Here is a 19,768-nt window from a genome sequence, read left to right as displayed (position 1 = left end):
ACACTCAGATATCACCTTACATCTGTCAGAATGGCTAACATTAACAACTCAGGCAACAACAGATGTTGGCGAGGATGCGGAGAAAGAAGATCTCTTTTACACTGTTGGTGGCAATGCAAGCTGGTGTAGCCACTCTGGAAAACAGTATGGAGGCTCCTCAAAAAACTAAAAATAGAACTACGCTATGACCCAGCAATTGCACTACTAGGCATTTATCCAAGGGATACAGGTGTGCTGTTTCAAAGGGACACATGCACCCCCATGTTTATAGCAGTATTATCAACAATAGCCTAAGTATGGAAAGAGCCCAAATGTCCATCAATGGATGGATGGATAAAGAAGATGTGGTATATATACACACACACACACACACACACACACACACACACACACACACACACACACAATGGAGTATTACTCGGCAATCAAAAAAAAATGAAATCTGGCCATTTGCAGCTACGTGGATGGGACTGGAGGGTATTATGCTAAGTGAAATTAGTCAGAGAAAGACAAAAATCATATGACTTCACTCATATGAGGCCTTTAAGAAACAAAACATGAATATAAGGGAAGGGAAACAAAAATAATATAAAAACAGGGAGGGGGACAAAACATAAGAGACTCTTAAATATGGAGAACAAACTGAGGGTTACTGGAGGGATTTTGGGAGGGGGGATGGGCTAAATGGGTAAGGGGCACTAAGGAATCTACTCCTCAAGTCATTGTTGTACTATATGCTAACTAATTTGGATGTAAATTTTTAAAAAATTTAAAATAAAATTAAAAAAAAATGGTACTTGGAATTCTGCATCTGGGTCTTTTCTGGGGCTAGTACTATGCGGTACGATGCTCTCTCATGATGCCAGGCAGTGGCAGTGAGCTGTGGCTCCCCATCAGCTACACGATCACAGGAGCAGATAACTGACACACTATGACCATTCTGTACCCACACAACCAGGCTATTTTTCCCTCTTGGTACAGTATTCCATAAATTACATGAGATGTTCAACACTTTGTTATGAAACAGGTTTTGTGCTAGATGGAGGTCACACAGCTAGGTAAAAACAACTTCAGGGGCAAGCTGGTGCTCGTGCCTTGCTGTCAACTTTCTTCACATGGTGACTGGTAGACGGGGCCAGGCAACAGGGGCCAGTCTGGAGACATGGTTACTGGGACTCTACTCGCCCACCAGAAAGGCCAGGACCCTGGGGACAGGCTGGCATGGGTCCAGTCACCAATGACAGGATAAGTCTGGATCCTTCCTGGCCAGCCAGAGTCCTGTCGGCTCACAGGGGCATATATTTTCCTTTGCCTGACGTGTTGGGCAAGGGTGGCCCCCCAGAATGCTGAGCGGCTCCTGACTTACTGCAGTAGGGGAGACAAAGGATGCCCCGGGGCAGGATGGCCACTGTGCCTCACACATCCATCTCTGCATCCCGCTGGGGGCTCACCAAGCAACAGCCTTGGGCCCGGGAGGCCTTTCATAAGCGGTTGTTGAGCTGAACTGAATTGACATCCGGTCATCAAGCTGCAGGGCTTTCTGAGCCGCTATCTCAGATGTGTCTGAAAAAGCAATCCCCCTGGAATCGGAGGTGAGTCAGGGCCACCGACCTTCTGGGCTTCATTCAAGGAGGGTCCAGCCCCTTTCAAGCCCAAGCCTTTTCCAAGCCCCAGACCGGGCCCAGGGGAGCAGTAGTCCCCTCAGGGCCACTGAGCAAGAGCGAGAGGGTCCTAGCCGCACAAGTAGGGGAAAGACAGAATGGGGAGGGGAATGGACCACCTGGAGCCCTGATGGCACAGAGGATGAGGGGAGGACACCCGAGTGGAAGCCCAGTTACTTGAAAGAGCTCAGATTGGAAATAAAAACATACACATAATGTCAATTCTCAGTGGTTTACATAAATGAACAAAGACTAAGCATGAATTATAGAAAACTACAGATAAACCAAAAGGAATTTAGTTTGGTTTCTATTAGATTCAGACACATGCCCCCAATCCCAAACATGTATAAACAGTAGAAAGCACACAGGCTTGGAAGGGTCCCAACCCGGCCACTGACCAGCTGCTGTGGACCTTGGCTAAGTCAGGTCCTTACTTACAGACTTACTTGGGTAAGTCTGGTCCTGGACCAGATCAACGTCGCAAATCTGGTTGTACTTCAAACCTCCGAGAGAGGCTGTAACTACTGAGTGAGGATTTCCCGCAGCACAGCCAGAAACCAGCATTTGCAACAAGAACCCAGGTGATTCTGACGCAGGCAGCCCGACCCAGATCTGTTGACTGGGGTCTCAGAACGCTTGGGCTAATGACTAGTGAGGTCACAGCCACGCTGCCATCCTCCGTCTGCGCACGCATGCTCACATGGGAGTGCGGCCACACAGCACCCCAGTCCCCGCCCTGCACCTCTCTGCCGGAGCCCACACTTCCAGCCAGGCTCGGCCCTCCTGTGTGCTGCCTGGGATTGAGGAGGGGCAGAGGGGTGACCCTAGGGAGACCCGAGGAGCCCCTGGTCCCTGAAGGATGACTGAAAGGGGTCTGATAGGCCCTGCTATCACTTTTGGCTCCTCCTTCCTTTGATCTGACAAAAAGTGGTTTGCTGTCTGGAATGGAGGGCACAGAGCCGGGTGACTGCAAGCAGGGCACGCAGCAAGGTATACACACATACTCCCCATGACAAGGGGAGGCAGGCCTCTTCTCCCAGAGCAGGGGCCCATGCTGGCATGGACCCAAGCCACTTTGATCCCACCCTGAGGTCCCTCCAGGCCCTGGTGACATAACCTTCCTCATCATTTCCTCTCCCACCAGCCCCCTCCACCAGTAGCCCTGCCTGGTTTTATGGCAGAGTATAAAACATGAAGGTTAACAAACCGGGCCATTTACAAACTGAAAATGTGGAAAAACAAAGTGGAGATGGACTGATATGATAAGGCGGTGGGTTGGGTTTCGCTTTTTGAAAAGGCCAGTTCTTAACCCCCTCAGAAATGGCTCATTATGGAATCAAGTGCTGCATTTTCTCTCCACAGCAGCATGAACATGTGGACTGCCCAGAACAGGGAGGCCCTGAGCTTCAGGGAGGGGTCGAGGCTTCCAGAAGGACAAGAGCCAGTCATCCCTCACTGAGCTAAGCCCATGTTCTGCCAGCACCTGTGGCTAGAGAGAATGAAGCCTGGCTCTGCCCTCCCAGGGGTGCCGGCTTGTCAGGAGACAGACTGGCAAACACAGCTTCAACAGAAGGCGCGGAGGCCAGGGTGGTGGGGAGGGTGGGCACTGGTGGTATAGTCAGGGCGGAGTGACGGGCTGAGCACCAGCTCCAGAAATCAGACAGACTTGGGGTCGTGTTCCCTGTGCCTTGGCTTCCTCACCTGTGCAAGCAGATGACATGACTGGCTTTGCAGGGCTCTCGTGAGGGTGAAGTTGGACAGTAGCAGCAAAACCCTTAAAAAGAGCGTTTGACATTTAATGGTTGCTGAGTATCATTCTTGGTGGGGGCGACCCTTGAGAGGATTCTGGAAGGAGGAGCTGGAAGTAGTCAGGTGTCAAAGGTGAAGAATTCAGGGGGACGCCTGGGTGGCTCAGTCGGTTAAGTGTCCGACTCTTGGTTTCGGCTCAGGTCATGATCATGTCTGTGCAGGTGCACAGCCTGCCTGGGATTCTCTCTTTTCCTCCCTGTCTGCCCCTCCTGCCCCCCTCCCTCAAAAATAAATTTTAAAAAAAGGGGTAAAGAATTTGAGTAAAGGTTTCAGACAGGGGACAGCACATGCAATAGCAAAAGGGAGAAATGTCACCAATGGAGAAAGACGTGTTTGTGGCCGCAGTGCCGGTGGAAGCGCAGACGCCGATGGAGAATGTCTGGCATGCCAGACGTGTGGTATCTCGTGCCATTCTTACGGCGACCCTGCGGCTGGGCACAGTCATTATCCCCACTTTCCAAATTAGAAACTGAGCCTTGAAAGGTCAATGACTACCTAAGGGCATGCAAATGGTGGAGGTAAGACTCAAAGCCCGACCGACCGGACCTCCTTCCTCTTGCATCAGAGATACCAAGGGGTTAAGACCGGTGAACCAGGGTTCAGCCTCCAACACACCCTCCATAATGCCTCCCTCCTGTCTGGGGACACACTAATCGTGATTTGTGAAATTGTGTTAACATGATGTGGTCTCATTATTCCACATGACAACTTAAAAAAGTAGAAGGTGACCTGGAATCTGCAGACATCAAACCCACCAAATACTTCTCTGAGCAGATGCCCACTCCCCATGCCCCTTCAGCCATATTATCCCACACAATCCTGCTCACATTGTCTCCTTGTTTCTTTCCATCCTGGACATAGGGTGAATACTCTCTTTGCTTTCTGACCCGAGGCAAAGGGCAATGGGAAATAGGAGAAAGGGTCTGCCCTGAGACCGCAGCAAGGGGAGCCCATGAGAGAAGGGACAACTCAGGGCAGGCACTGAAGGGTCAACATTTTACTACCGCCATCTTGCATCTGAGTCTCTTTCCAGTGCTTCTCCTCACTTCCTCGTCTGAGCCTTCAAGCCCAACAGTGGCTAATGCCAACCAGCCATTCAACAAAGCACCAGATTTGGGGCTAATTGCTTTGACCACATCAGTGACTCCTCACAGCCTCCCAAGGTGGACACAGAAGTCATTCACCCAGGTAAATCTACACCCGATGTCCTCTGGATTCATGTCTCTCCACTGTGTACTTCCCACCACCCGGAGGGGACAATAATGAAAGAGAGATTCATCCATCCCAGCGTCTTCTGGTTGGCTGCATTCTCTTCATTTTTTCTGGATTAAAGACTCTGATACAAAGCATATATTTGCATAATTGTTATCCTACACTTAGAAAGAGGTGTTTTCTACCAAAATGGACAAACAACTGTGAATCCTGACAACTTGCACATTCCTAGAAAGCTGGCTCTGACATCACTGTCATCTTTCATGATCCGTGGCACACTGTCTGTGGCATGTGACTGGGTTGCTGGGACACTCACCGCTTCAGCCGGCAAGCTGCACTGTCCCATGCACTAGGCTCTAGAGCAAACAGCTCTTACATTCATGCAATCATCTAGTTGTGTAAAATAATGGTTGTAACAATTTCACTATTTAGATTATTCTAGGGTTTGACCATCTCAATAAACAATTTTCTACTGTGTGGTTAACACCCCCATTTTAGGGTGCTGAATCTCAACACCATCGAGTCCAGGAGGGCCCCACTGCTCACTGGGTGCAGCTGTTCTACCGTCAAGGAAGCTTGTCAGTTCTGCCCTCCGTGAGGTGTCCACAGTGTCTCAGTCACATCTAAACTACAGACGTATCATCAGAATTGTCTGCACAGTGAAGTGTCTCACACCAGGGTGGGCAGAGGCAGGACATGGTCTGGGACAATGTCAGAGTGAGGGCCAGTTCTCTCTGATGAGCTCCCAGATGCCTGTGCCCCCTCAGGAGCTGCCAGCACAGCACCCTGAATGAAGCATGTGGGCTTGTCTGGAGAGCTGGCCCCAGCTCTATGCATACACACGGAGCCCCTCACTAGCTACACCCACTCTCTTTTGCTCTGTGTTTCCCTCCTGGGCACCAGGCATCACGGTCCCCGTCCCCAGTCCGGAGTCCCATCCTGGTTAGAGGCCTTGAGGCACTGGATCTGAAGACAAAAATAGCTCTTCCTGGCCCTCTGGTATTTATGTCTGTGCTGCCTGAGCCCTCTGCCTGCAGGAGGAACACTGGTGGGGAGCACAGCCATGCCAGGTCCCCTCCTCCTGTTAGGAAGGAACTCAGCTCTGGGTCTGCAGCTGTAGGCCCCAGATCCCAGAGCTGGAAAGGGGCCCAGTTCTCTGACACCAGACAAACCACGTGAATCAACCCTGGAGTTGGGCAGTGCCCCTGCCCGTCAGGAGAGCAAGCTGAGCTTCCCCACGCTCAGGACTTCCTTCCTGATACCTAACCTGAATTCCTCGCTGTGGCCCTAAGCCTCATGCTCTGTCATAAGGAGAGAGGACACTCTCTACAAAACCTCATTCCATGAGGAGACAGCTCTGATCAGCCATTCACAAAGTCTTTATGCAGTGTCTACTGAATACGGGCAGACAGACAACGCGCATGAGGTGGTTGGTCCGCATGTAAAGAAAACAAAAGAGCCTTCCCCTTGGGAAGTGACAGTCCATTGCCTTTCCTCTCCTATGAGTCCATGAGGTGGTTTAGACCCCGTGTGCCTCTATCATATTCTCACAATCCCTACCAGGCTGAGGCTGGACTGGCTGCCACGGCCCCCTTCCTCAGCCATGGACTGGGGCACGGGCTGGGCCACTACCACTCTACCCCTGGGAGAGGCCAACCACTGGTTCCTGAGCTGAGGTCCCGGCCCTGCCTCCGACGGCTCAAGCCCTGTGCTCCCCTTACCTGGCCTCGCCACAGCAGCCACTCAGAGGTGCCCGCAGACTCGCTGCTCTGCACGGTGTGTTTTGATGAAGAACTTTCCCACTGGGAGCAGGGTGGGGGAGGGGCACAGCTCCCAGTTTGCAGAGGTGAGGGTGACTTGGAATGGCCACTGTCCATGCACTTGGGTTCTTGGTATTCAGCTGCTATTTCTATCCCCTGGGGCGTCGACCTCTCCTAACCCCTGCCCCCCCCCCCCCCATAGCACCTGACGTGTTCACACTGCACTCAGCATTTGTTTTTGGTGCCTAAGATTATTGGTGTGCTTACCTGTCTTCCAGTGTGCTTTGATCGTCTCCCCACTCCCACTATCCCCACACCACCAGCTACAATACCAGCGTCCTTGCTGAGACAGGCTCTGTCTTGCTCACTGTTGTGGCGCCGGAGCTACAACAATGCCTGGCATCCTACAGATATTCCATGACTGTTTGGTGATTGACTGTCTGACTTGGGCAGATCAATGAACTTCTCTGGTCTTCGGTTTTGTCTTTATCACTTGGCAATAATACCCTTTACTAGATCTCTTGGGGAACACCATGAGGCTAAAAGGAGACAGCACACTCCAGGGTGCGTGTGCATGTGTGTGTGTGTGTGTGTGTGTGTGTGCATGCTGTAGGCCTCAGTTATTTACTTATTGATAATCGGCATCAAATCCACCCTCCATACTCTGTTTGGAGATGCTGGAGCTGGGAGCTGGCCACCCACGTTTCCCAGGCTCCCTGGGCAGCTGGCTTCTAGTTAGGTTCTGCCCATGGCAGGGGCCCCAGCAGGACTGCAAGGCAGGGGGAGGAGGGAAGAAGCCTCCTCCCTGCTCGCAGCTCCTGTACTTCCTGTGCGATCAGCAGTGGTCAGTTGAGCCCCACCCCAGAGGCCCCTTGTGGTGTTCCCCAAGCAAGCTCTGCTTGCTCCCCGGGGCACCAGCAGTAGCCCCCCTGTGCACGTGCTGGTCAGAGCACACATCCGTGGCGCTCCTCACCCCCTGCGCACCCCCAAATCAGGTCCCAGCCCCAGAGCTGGGGGACAAGCCCCGGGGGTGTCTCAGATGTCTTGGCACCAGGGACGCAGCGCCTCTCCTTGGAGGTGTGAACACTAGCAGCACAGAGTGCCCCTCGAGGAAACCGGAGGCCTCCTCCAGCCTCCTTGGATGTGATAATGCCTCTCTCTGTGTTCCCATCTGTGGGAGAGCTGCTGCAGCTTCTAGTTCTTTTTGTTTTTAATTATTTTTAATGTTTGTTTAATTTTGAGAGAGACAGAGACAGAGTGTGAGCAGGGGAGGGGGGCAGAGAGAGAGGGAGACGCAGAACCTGAAGCAGGCTCCAGGCTCTGAGCTGTCAGCACAGAGTCTGAGGAGGGGCTCGAACCCACGAACCGTAAGATCATGACCTGAGCCAAAGTCTCGCGCTCAAACAACAGCCACCCAGGCGCCCCTGCTGCTTCTAGTTCTTAGTCTCTGGGCGTCCTTAACATCTTTTCCCTTTTTCAGCCTTTAACACCAATTCCCTGATTTAAATCTTCTCTTAACAATTAGTGTGGTTGTAATTTCTGTTTTCCCAATTGGACCCTCAGTGCAGCAGGGAGAGGAGCCAAGGGGGAAAAAGTTTAAGTTGAAACGGAGCAGTGCGTGGGAAGGAGAGGACTGAGTCCCCACCTGGTGTTCATAGTCTGTTTTATTCACCACAGACTGCCTGTGGGGGCTGGCTGGGGACCCTGGCTAATGTCACCTTTGCCAGTGTCACTAGCACCTTGACTCCTCTCTCTGGAGCCTGTAAGGGCTCGTCAAGGCCTTGATTTTCTCTTGGTTCTCTTCGCTACAAGGACTGGGGGTCCCCTTCTTTCCTCCTCTCTGCTCAGTCTATTCCCATCATTCAGAGGATCTGTTGTTCCTAAAGCTTCCAGAAAACAGTAGGCACAAGGTCTGTGCAGGGGAGGAGGACACAGATTTTCACCCAAATCTGTCTTAGAAACACCCGGTCTTTGGATGAATCACCCCCTGCCCAGCTGTGGCCTGTGTGACTCACAGCCGTCGCCTGAGCCAGTTCCAGTGCTAAGCGTTTACATGCCTTATCTAACTCCAAACTGCAGGCCCATGAGGTTGGAACTATTATTACCCCTCGTTCAAAGATGAAGGACTCTGGCTCAGAGGGGTTAGGTCCTTTGTTGTTTACTCAATTAGTCTACAGAACTGTGACCAGAGCCCAAGCTGGCTGATATTCAAGCTCTGCCACCAGGGCTGGGATCCCTGCAGATTCCAGAGCAAAGGAGCCTTGGGAAGGGCTCAGAAAGCTGCCCTGGGGAGGTCTCCAGGGCTCTGGAGAGAGCTGAGCACCTGGGGCTAAGAGGACTTTGCTGGCGACTGAACACAGGGAACGTGGGCAAGACACCTACTTGCAGCAGGTCTTGCGCTTATCCCGGGATGAGCACTGAAAGCCCTTGAGGGTTAATGGGATAATGGTAAAGTATGACCAATGTCAGTTACCCACACCCAGTGCTGCCTCCCTACTGGGTGGGACCAGGCTCCAAGCCTGAGGGCTGAGAAGGCAATTCAGCCCTCAGGAGTACGCACCCACCCACCTCTGTTGCAACCCCAGAAGGCCCTTTTACCAAATGCAGAAACGGGATGTGTGTTTTCAATCCCAGACGACTCCTCACTCCTACGGAGCAAGTGCAATAACTTGTCTCCCCAGCTGCACACTCACATAAAGCTCTAGCCTGACCGAGCAGACTGCACACTCGTGCCGCTGCCACTCACCCACATGGAGGGAGGGACTGTGCCCTCCTCCTAGCCTGCGGATCTATGCTGGACCTGGCCGTGCAATCTCCCAAAGGCCAAGCACCCTCTTCTTGTCCCATCAGCCATGCCCCCACACCAGGTGGGGTCAACCACATCAGTGCCTCTGGGAGAGGCAATTTCCTGCCAGGACGCAGCCAGTGCAACATTTAAGGGCTTTGTGCTGCCTATCAAGTGGCTACACCACTTCCACCCCCTTCTCTCTGTGACTTTTTTCACACGAGACCATCGTAAGCACATGGCACTCAGAGAGACAGCTTACGGATTGTATCTCCTTATTTTCATATACAGATGGCAGAAATTGCTCCCGAATCCAATACAACAAAGGAAGGCTGAGCTGTCGGGCTGCAGAATCTGGCCTTCAGTTTCTCAGCGTTTCTATGACGAAGCTTTCACTCCAGGAACAACTTCTGGCATTTGAGTTGCCCCAGAAGCTGAACATCTGGACCATCTTTCCTTCCATCCCATGCCTATGCTCGCCCACGGACTTGAAGCAGGGACGCTGCAGGATCCCTGGCTTTCTCGGGGACACAGGGCAGAGGTGGCAAAAGTGCAACAAAACCGGTCCCACTGGTCTGTTCTGCCCCCCCCCCCCCAAGGCTATGGAGATCCCCAGGGGGCAAGAAAGGGGCCATGGGATCCGGTGGAAGCAAGAGAAATTGTCATGAGGATGCCTGCTCTGTTCCAGGGGAACTGGGCTTCTGAGAGGGACAGAGGCCCTAAAAGGGGAACAGACAGAACAGAACAGGACAAGATGGACAGAAGGCAGAAGAGAAAGAGAAGCGGCCCTTGCAGAAGGGCCTCACAGGGAGGGTGAAATAAGAAACAGCAAGAGAAAGGGCAGACAAGACGTGGCAGAGAAGTGAGCACTCAAGTACCAAAACCACGGAAGGGAGTGAGCCAGGGCTGCACCCACAGAGGGGGCCCAGAGTCATTTGAAAATGACAGTGGCCGCCAGGCGCTGTGCTCTCCCTGTCCGTCAGGTGCTGTCCTAAACACTTTGCACACATTATTTCAGTGAGTCCCAACAACCCCACGGGGTAGCCACTCTTGTAGTCCCGTTACACAGATGAGCAGGCTGAGGTCGAGAGAGGGTACACAGTGAGAGAGGGGCCGAGCTCAGCCTTGTCTGAAACTGGAGCCTGTAGCTATGGCACCTGCCTGCCATCCAGCCTGCAGACCCTTCGAGGCCCTTCCTCCTCCTGGATTCTCACCAGGGAGAAGAAAACAGGGACTTGAAAGTGGGAGTCACTTTCCTTTCCCCATTCTCACCTCCCAGCCTATGTAACAGACACATGGAAGGTAAGCTTGAGTCTCCAGGCCAGATGTCGGCCTGCACGCTCTGTCTCTATGCTGTGGCCCTTCTCCTCTCCAAAGCTGGTCTCTCTGTGTCATTCTTGTACCTGGTGTAGAGAGAGTAACGTGTCCCCCAGGGTGGGTGGGTGAATTAAATGAGATCTAAGGTGCACACAGCTCATGGCACCACCTGATGATCAGTGAATGTGGCCCCCCCAGGTCACCGATTCAGTGGGAAGGGCAGTCCCGCCACCGAGACCACAGGAGCTCAGACGTGGGCATGTGGACACAGAGCTGCCCAGATGAAGCCTGGCAGATGACCATCTTCGTCCTGTGAGCCCAAGAATGGCCAAGACAGAGCCCTGCTCTGGACAGGAGAAGCTTAAATGAGCTGTCTTAGGGGCAGGAATGGAACCCCTCAGGCCTGGGTAGGCTGGTCCTCAGGTATGCGGGGAAGTCACTGCATAATGAAAGGAGGGAAGTGGAACCAGAGTGGTCTGCCTGGTGGTGGTGGAAGTTTCACTGCCCGTGCTGGCAAGATCCCCAAGTTCCCGTGCACTGCTCTCTGTTCCTCCCACCCCATTCCCACTTGCCATGACATGTCAAAACTATTTCACTGATGGACATTTTATGCATGCTTTTTTTCCTGGATAAAACAAACATGTCAACCTTACCAGATGAGTGTACTTGGTGCTTGGACTACAACTATTATCATTCATTTTGTAAGTAGGCACTGATGCTCAGAGTTTATTTGGCTGATAAATAGAGCATATTTGAACCTAAGGTATGAGCTCACAAACCCAGGCTAATTTTGCTTCCCTCCTGCCCAGCTGCCAAGAACTCAGCCACTCCTCAGTGGCTGGCTCCCAGGATTAAGCTAAATTGGCTGAAAAAGCATGAACAGGGAGCTGATGGCCCCAGTGCCCCCTCCCACTTAGGAAGAGTTCTCTTCCTGCTGCCCCTTGAAAATCAGCCAGCCAACACACGAGCCAATTAAGGCAAATTGGAAAGCAACAAGCCACCGAAGGTATTGCTCTCAGGACATATCTTTTTATATACAATGGTTGCAACAATTAGACTCTCTCCCAAGGGCACTGGGAGTGACAAGCGAGAGGCTTACAGAAGCTCTGAGCAGGGAATGAGCAAAGCACTGCTGTCCTTAAAATGAGGAGCAGACTCCCCACTGCCCGCTGGCAGGACTCACAAATCCCTGCCACAGTCCCTGCAGCAGGTGGGCAGTGCCCAGGGGAAGCCTCACTCCCTCACCAGGGTTCTGTGGCCACATGTGTGTGAGGTCCCCCCCCAGGCTGGGGTCTGGAGACTATCTGTGCCCAGGAACCCCCCGGTTCCTTCAGAGGCATTCTGCCTGGAGAGCAACATCACCATCTACTGCCTTTCTTTCCCACCTTAATCCTGTGTTCTCTTTTGTCTTTTTCATATTGATTTGTCAACTTACTTTATATATTTTAGGTCTTAATTTCTTGCTGTTTACATACATTTTGAAAATCTCCCAGTTTACGGGTTGGCAAACTTTTTCTGCAAAGGGAAAAATCATAAATATTTTCTATTTTTGGAGGCCCACGATACCATCTCTGTCAAAACTGCTCAACTCCACCTTTGTAGTGCAAGAACAGCCACACAAAACATAAGTGAATGGGAGTGGCTGTGTTCCAATAAAACTTTATTTATAAAAGCAAGTGGTGGGCCAAATTTGAGTCAGACCAGTGTGCCAACTGCCGTCCTAGTCCATAGTTTTGTTTTTTAATCGTTTTTTATGCTCTCTTTTGTCATACCAACATTTTTCACTTTGACATGATCAAATTTTTCTATCATTTCATGTATGGTTTGTGTTTTCTGGTGTAGCCTATTTACTTTATAGGTGAGGAAACTGAAGCCTAGGAGGCGGCTTACTAAGGTCACACAGTTACTCTACACACTGTTACCCTATAAGATTGCAAGGCACCAACTTTGGGATCAGACAGCTTCAGCTTTGAATTTTGGCTCTGCAATTTATGCTTGGACAAGATATGTATATATGCACACACACACACACACACACGCATGCACACACACAATGTATATATAATGTATATATTATATATACACAAATAAATAAATATAAATTTATATATAAATATAAGTATTTATATTTATATATACAACTTTTCTTTTTACCTGGAGTTAATTACTATCTCAATTTTTAAAAAATCAGCCTGGTTGTCCATGAACCTTTCACTATTTCATACATTCTGATACCTCTATATTATGTCCATTAATAATATATTCTATATTTCTAAATAACCAGTTCCACTTTTTCTCCCCTACAGATCCCATTTCTGGAACCCTCTGTCCCCTTGCTCTCATCTGGTCTGGCTGCTTTCCAGGCTCAGGATCTCCCCACCCCCCACCACTGTTGTGCTATAACTGCTATTTTCTCTTAGTCTCCTTCTCATTTCATAGGAGCAAACCCTACAGTGGTTCTCCAAGAAAAATGCCCTGAAAATAATATGCATCCCTGAATTCCTAAAAATGTCTTTATCTTCACTCTTGACTAATAGTTTGGATACAGAATTCTGGGATGAAATATTTTTCCAACAGAATTTTGAAAGTATGTCAGTGTTACTATTGAGATAGGTACTCTGACACCTAATCTTTTGCAGGTAAACAATTACATCCTTATGACAGTTTTAATTTTTTTTAATGTTCATTTATTTTTGAGAGAGAGAGAGAAAGAGAGAGAGAGAGCATGAGCAGGGGAGGGACAGAGAGAGAGGGAGACACAGAATCTGAAGCAGGCTCCAGGCTCTGAGCTGTCAGCACAGAGCCTGACACGGGGCTTGAACTCATGAACAGTGTGATCATGACCTGAACCAAAGTCTGACGCTCAACCAACTGAGCCGCCCAGGCGCCCCAAACATCCTTTGGAAGTTTTTAGGCCTTTTATTTTTAACCCCCTGAAGCTCCGGGATTTCCCAATGATATGCTTTTATGTGAGTTTTCTTTATTCAAAGAGCTGGACACTTGATGACTGGCAACCTGAGGATTTTTGCTCTTCAACTCTGAAAAGGGTCCTTACGTTATCTTCTTTGACAGCTTTTCTCTCCTCAATTTTTATCTTCTTTCTTTCTGGAACTCCTATGAACCAAAATGTAGGACTGATGTTTCAATTTTATCACCCCTCCCCCTTTTTTCTTTTTGTCTTTTTACTTTTTGAAAGATTTCTTTGATTTTATCTTCCAAAATTATTATGTTTTAAATTTTCTGCTGCCCTGTGTTTTAAGGTGCAAAAGTTCTTGCTCATATTTTGATTATTTCTTTTATAGAATCCTACTTTATTTCAGGGATACATACATTTTATGTCCTTCGTTTGATCCCTGCATTAGCTCTGGAGTCACCTGGCTGCATGAGGTAGAGATCTTAGACATCAGATCAAAACTTTAAACCACCACTCCCCCATTCCTAGTTTTAGCTGCTGTATCCTTTTCTTCCCCCTCCCCAAGGCTAGAGTTTTCCTTGAGTTTTGAGAGAAAGAGAAGGTTCCTTTCTCATCCTTGCATGTTTGCATCTGGGCTGTGGGTTTCTTCACTTTCCTACAGCATTTACCATTCCTCCATCCACCTTCCATCTGCAAAAAAATCTGTTGAAACTACTTATCTGCTACTTTCTCTTCTCTCAATTTATTTGTCCTTGTAGGTTTCTATCTTTAAAACACACACACACACACACACACATTTCACTAGGTCCAACTACGCTCCTGGCAGGCCGGCTGCACTGCTGGTGACAGCGGCTGCCAAGAGGAACAAGTAGCCCATCCTGTGCGTGTGTGGTGTCCATGGGCACAAGGTGGCCTCGGGCCCTGACCAGCTCAGGGTCCACTTCGCGCAGGCCTCCCCCCCGCCCCCACACCGAATGGCAGCCATGGACCAGCGCTGCCTGGACAGCAGAATCTCTGCCACCACTCAGGCTCAGGGCCATCCCACGTGCTGGCCCTGCTATACCTGGACATGAGCCGGGATTGGGAGCAATGGGGCGGGATCCTGCCACGGTCACTGGACCTGCTGCTTGGCATCAGTGTGATCCACATCAGCCCCCCGAACTGCACCAAGGGGCTCTTCAGAGCAGCAGGGCACCTGCTGAAACCCATGGTGCCGCTGATCACCTACTGGCCCTATGAAACCAACGGCAAGATCACTCCACAAAGTAACGAAGATTCTGAACTAGCCCTTAGATGCAGGAGCCTGGAGTAGGGACTTCAGACACGGTCCTCCCAGAGGACCTGGGCCAAGCCAGTGGCCTGCTCCTGGAGAAGACGGTGGACATGCCAGCTAGCAAGTGCCTGAGATTCCGGAAGGAGTAACCCCTCCTTGTCCCGCATGCTTCTGTCTCTGCCAAAACCCTTCTGGAACAAACCCAGGCTGCCAGTCCCTGCCTCCCAGGGCTGGGCCATGAGGACTGGCCTTGCCCAGTCTAGACGCTTTTGGCTGGTGGCCACAGGGCTGCTTAGCGCCTGGGAATAAAATGTTTCCTACTGCAAAACAAAACAAAACAAAACAAAACAAAACAAAACAAAACCTCTACTATCATTTCATTGGGTTTTCAAGGAGAAATGAGAAATAGATACCAATGTCCAATCCCCCATATTTAACGCAACTTATTACCTAAAGAGACCACAGGAAGTCCTTCTTAACTAATCTGGAATCCAGAAGCTGGATTTATTCCAAAAATAAATTTTTGGTTATATAAAAAAAATTCTGTAAAGACAACATATTCAAGATTAAAAGACAAATGACAAAATGGGAAGATATTTATCTGTATTTATATAAACAAAAAGTAGCTTCTAGAAATTGATCAGAAAAAAAAACATTCCAATTTTTAGAATGGACAAGGATATGAAAAGAGGTCACAGAAGAGGAAAATCTAAATGACTATAAAGCATATGAAGAAAAGCCACATGTCAGTCATCATAACAGAAGTGCAAATTTAAACTACCATGAGGTACCGTTTTTTCAACTCTCAGGCAAAAATCCTGAAGTTTGACAATCTGCTTTGTTGATAAGGGTGTGGGAAACAAGCATTCTCATACATGTCTGGCAAGTTTTTGTAATGTCTTTGAATATCAGTTTCCTTATCTGTAAAATAGAGCTAATAACAATGCCTACATACTTCATAGGATTATTATAGGATGAAAAGAAAGAATACATGTAAAGTGCCTAACACATACCTACCGCACACTTAATAAACACTGCTTATTAACATTACTAAGATATATTTGATGACATCATTATGTTTTTCTTCACTGAAGCTTCTACAGAAGTCAGGAATAAATGCTGTCTTCCTACTCTCCTGCGGGATCTCCAAGGACGGAGACGATGTCTCCCATTTCTGTGTCGCTCTCAGATCCAGGCACAGTGCAGGACACATAGCATGTGCTCACTAAGTACCTGATTTTAAAATATTAAGGTCCATTCTTAGGCTACACCTGTAATCTTGGGTTTGTGCCCCTAGTTTCTTATTTTGCTGTGGAATGACCCAGTCCCCAAGCAGGAGGGCAGAGGCCAGTGGCTAGGATGAATGACAGGAATCCAGACACCAGGTCTGTGTGCAGAGCTGGGACTCCGGGGTTGGAGTACAGAGGGCACCCCATCAGCAGACAGCCCCTCTGATGGATGAGGCACATTACTCTGGGATCACTAACACTGCCAATTGCCAATGCCCAGGAAGCAACGCCTGGTCAGGGAAAGGTGCCTGGACCAGGGCAGACACCACAATGCAATCTCCCTGGATCAAGGATCCAGGATGGGGGAAGCTTCTGGTACCACCTGAGGACATGTCTGAATGGCAGGGGCCCTTCCTGCCTCCTGCTGGAAAGTCTGAGGGAAGGGAGGGGCCGAGGAGCACTGATGTCTAGATAGGAGGAATCTTGATGCCCTGGCCATTTTCAATCACAGTCTCTAAGCCCCAAAGATTAGATACCTCAGGCCCTTTCCACCAGACGCTCTCATTTCCTCCTTTGTTTCCCAGCAGCCCCATCTCCTCTGATAACAAAGGCAGAGGGACACAGAGAGTGATGCTAGAATCAGAGGGACCCCAAGGGCTCACCTGGCCCAGTCTTCTGTCCTCAGGTCAGTGACCTTCTAAACCATTCTCAATGCAAGCAACCATTATGCCTGGCATTATTAACAGCATGACAACTGACATTTGTTGCGTTCATGGTTGACAGAAAGCTGGGACACATGCTATCTCCTTTGGGGTCATAGCGGCCCTGCAGCCTATGTGGGGCAAAGTATTCTTATTTCGTACAAATGAAGGCACAGGCTGGGAGACGCAAGGTCCCTGGCTTTTCCAACCCCAAATGCTATTCTCCTTCTGGAAGGTCCACAGAGTCAATTCTGTAGTTCATCATCTGATGGTCAATTTTACATACACACATATAGTTGTGTCTGCTTTTATTTAAACCCAATTTCACTTGCTCATTCCTTCACAGGCATGGAGAACAGCTGGTTACTGTCCGTTCTTCTGTACATGCTTTGCAAAGTCAAGGACAGCAAATGACTCATCCAGAAGCCTTCTCCTGGCCAGGCTGCAAACTCAAGCTCTCTCTCCCTCTCTGGTCAGCAGGGGCGTGGGGGTTGTGAGTAGGTGGATAGGGGCTCTGAGTGTTCCCAGGCAGGTGGGAAGGAAGTGGGGGGGAGGCAGGGAGGTGGGGCAGTGTGTGCTCTGGAGACGAGAACTCATCTGTCTCACTGGCACGGAGAATGTTGGAGAAAGCCATAGACTTCATCATGTCTCCCCTCCAAGGCCTCTCTGCCGGGCCAGGGTGGAGGGACAAGCCGAGGGCGCCTGCTGAGAAGTCCCTGAATAGGCAAGTCCTGCCAGCCTCTCCAGGGGAAAGGAACTGTCAGCTCAGGCCCCTGGTGGAAACATACTTCCTTCTAAGTCTTCAGACCTGAGCTCTCCCACAGCTTGTACCTGAGGAGCTGACGAGGCTGGTGGAGAAGAATTACAGGCCTCGTGAAGTCCCTCTTCCCTGGGGGTTTAACCTTCACCTCAAGAAATGCATGGAGGTCTCAGGTCAGACAGAGAAAATAAATTTCCTGAGGTGTGTGATTTTTGGGTAACCAAGCATCAGCATCAGAGTGGCAGTGACACAGTCTTGGGGCTGGAGAGCCAAGTTCTAGTCCCTCTTGGCTGGTGGGGTTTCTGGGGGACCCTGGCTGGCCCAGACACAGACCCCATTTGGCTGCGATTTTTATAACAACGACAACAAAAGGCTAAAACCACCTGATATGACTGCTTAGAAGATATAATCAAGGGAAAGTGCTCAGAAGACAGACCTCAGAGGCCTCATGGTCTCCCTTCCTTGGTCATCCTCCTTCTGGAGACCCCCTCACCCGTTGTTCTGAGCCAGGGTCCTCCTCCCGGCCCACACCCACCTGTTATGGTCAGCCATCCTTCCCCCTTCCTCCCGCCCTCCCAGGTCATACTGCATCTCTCCCCATTGTCTGGGCCCCCCAATTCCAATCCCAGTCTGCACCTACGCCATGCCTCCCCTAAGCAATGCCCCCCAGCCGTAAGCATAATCAACAACAGCATTACTGCCAGGTGATGTGCCACCTACTCTTCGAGTGTTGTGTTTTATTTAATCCTCACAACAGCCCTGAGGTAGATACCATCACTACCAGCCCCATTTTACGGATAAGGAAACCGAGACCCGAAACGGTAGGTGGTATAGTGGAGATTCAGACATAGAAAGTTGAACCACAGATCCTGTCCATTTGGCAATTAATTCTGCTCCTCACGGTCCCTATTTTCACTCATCCCGAAATCTCCCCTCTTCCACAAAGCAATATAGGAGGGGGTGGGGGAAGGGTCTCTTCCAGACTCAATGGGCCAGAGGGACTGACCTCTGTCCCCTGAGGGCATGCCGTCACCCCTTCCCTGTCCACAACCTTCGCTGTGCTCAAGAGATGCAAACAACCTTCAGTATTTGCAGAAGCAAAATGCAGCATGGAGGGTACAATCTGCCACAAAACAAGCAAAGCATTTGAAAATCAAATAAAAATGACCTTTGCTTTAGCCACTATTTGGGATTACGTGCGCCGTGACTGGTGACTCAGGATGTGGGTGACAGGCGCTTAATGATTTAATTAGAACCACAAATAGGGCTAGAAAGGATCTCACATGCCATTTTTCTTAACTTCGTGGTGTTATAGATGGGGAAACTGAGGCCCACCGAGGGGTGGGAACGTCCTTTAGTCCTTACAGCCAGGAAATGGTGGCCTGACCTCGGGACCAGCAGTTCTTCTGTGCCTCAGACCGTATCTTTTAGCAAGTAGATGGAAGGCAATAAAAGCACTTCCTAGCAATTTTTACGAAGCATACTGGCCACCATGGCTCACCATGCCACCCAGGTGGATCCTGTTACTTTCATTTCGCAGATGAGGAAACTAAGGCTCAAAAACATGTCAGCGCTTAAGTGGAAGAGTCTGAGCGCCGAGGAGGTCCCTGACTAGCACTTCCCAGGTTCTCTCTCACCTCACGTTTGATGAACACATACTGCACCCAAGTTATGTCGGGCACCACACAGAAGGAGGGGCAGGAAGTGCCTTCTCTCTGGGAATTCACGATCCAGGAAAGCAGCAGGTGTTGAGGTGGGGGGCAGGGACTGTGTGCTGGGACAGGTATAAGAAGGCACTGAGGTCAGTTTTCCATATACATTTTTCTTTTTTTTTTAATGTTTATTTATTTGAGAGAGAGAGAGAGAGAGAGAGAGAGAGAGAGAGAGAGCGAGCAGGGGAGGGGCAAAGAGAGAGGAAGAGAGAATCCCAAGCTGGACTGGGGCTGGATCTGAAGACCCTCGGATCATGACCTGAGCCAAAACCAAAAGTTGGATACTTAACCAACCAAACCACCCAGATGCTCTTTTTTTTTTAAATTTTTATTTATTTTGAAAGGGGGGGGTAGGGGAAGAGAGAGATGGAGAGAGAGAATCCCAAGCCGCGGTCAGCCATCCCATGTGCTGTTGGCACAGAGCCAGGTACAGGCTCCGTCCCTGAGCCATGAGATCATGACCCAAGCAGAAATCAAGAGTCAGTCCCTTAACCAACTGAGCCAACCAGGCACCCCCATATACCTTATTTCTTGACCAATATCTGAGACGAGTCTGGTAGGTGTGGGCAAGGCAGCCAAGCCCAGAAGTGGTGGGAGGGGGTGCCAGGTAATCGGTGGCTGGGCAGAACCCCCAC

The 19,768-nt window shown here is 50.0% G+C and overlaps 1 protein-coding gene and 1 pseudogene across 6 annotated transcripts in view; one reads left to right on the top strand and one right to left on the bottom strand.

The window, feature by feature from the left end:
- The window catches only part of KCNH1 (potassium voltage-gated channel subfamily H member 1), a 466,004-nt gene that overhangs the window by 17,111 nt on the left and 429,125 nt on the right, over nt 1-19,768 (bottom strand). The gene's annotated exons all lie outside the window — the stretch shown is intronic.
- Nucleotides 14,123-14,880, top strand: LOC102901760 (annotated as a pseudogene).

This window comes from Felis catus, chromosome F1 (genome assembly GCF_018350175.1).
Source record: "Felis catus isolate Fca126 chromosome F1, F.catus_Fca126_mat1.0, whole genome shotgun sequence".
Taxonomy (NCBI): Eukaryota; Metazoa; Chordata; class Mammalia; order Carnivora; family Felidae; genus Felis; species Felis catus.
Note: the sequence above shows the minus strand (reverse complement) of the source record. Positions and strands in the feature narration are given on the sequence as shown.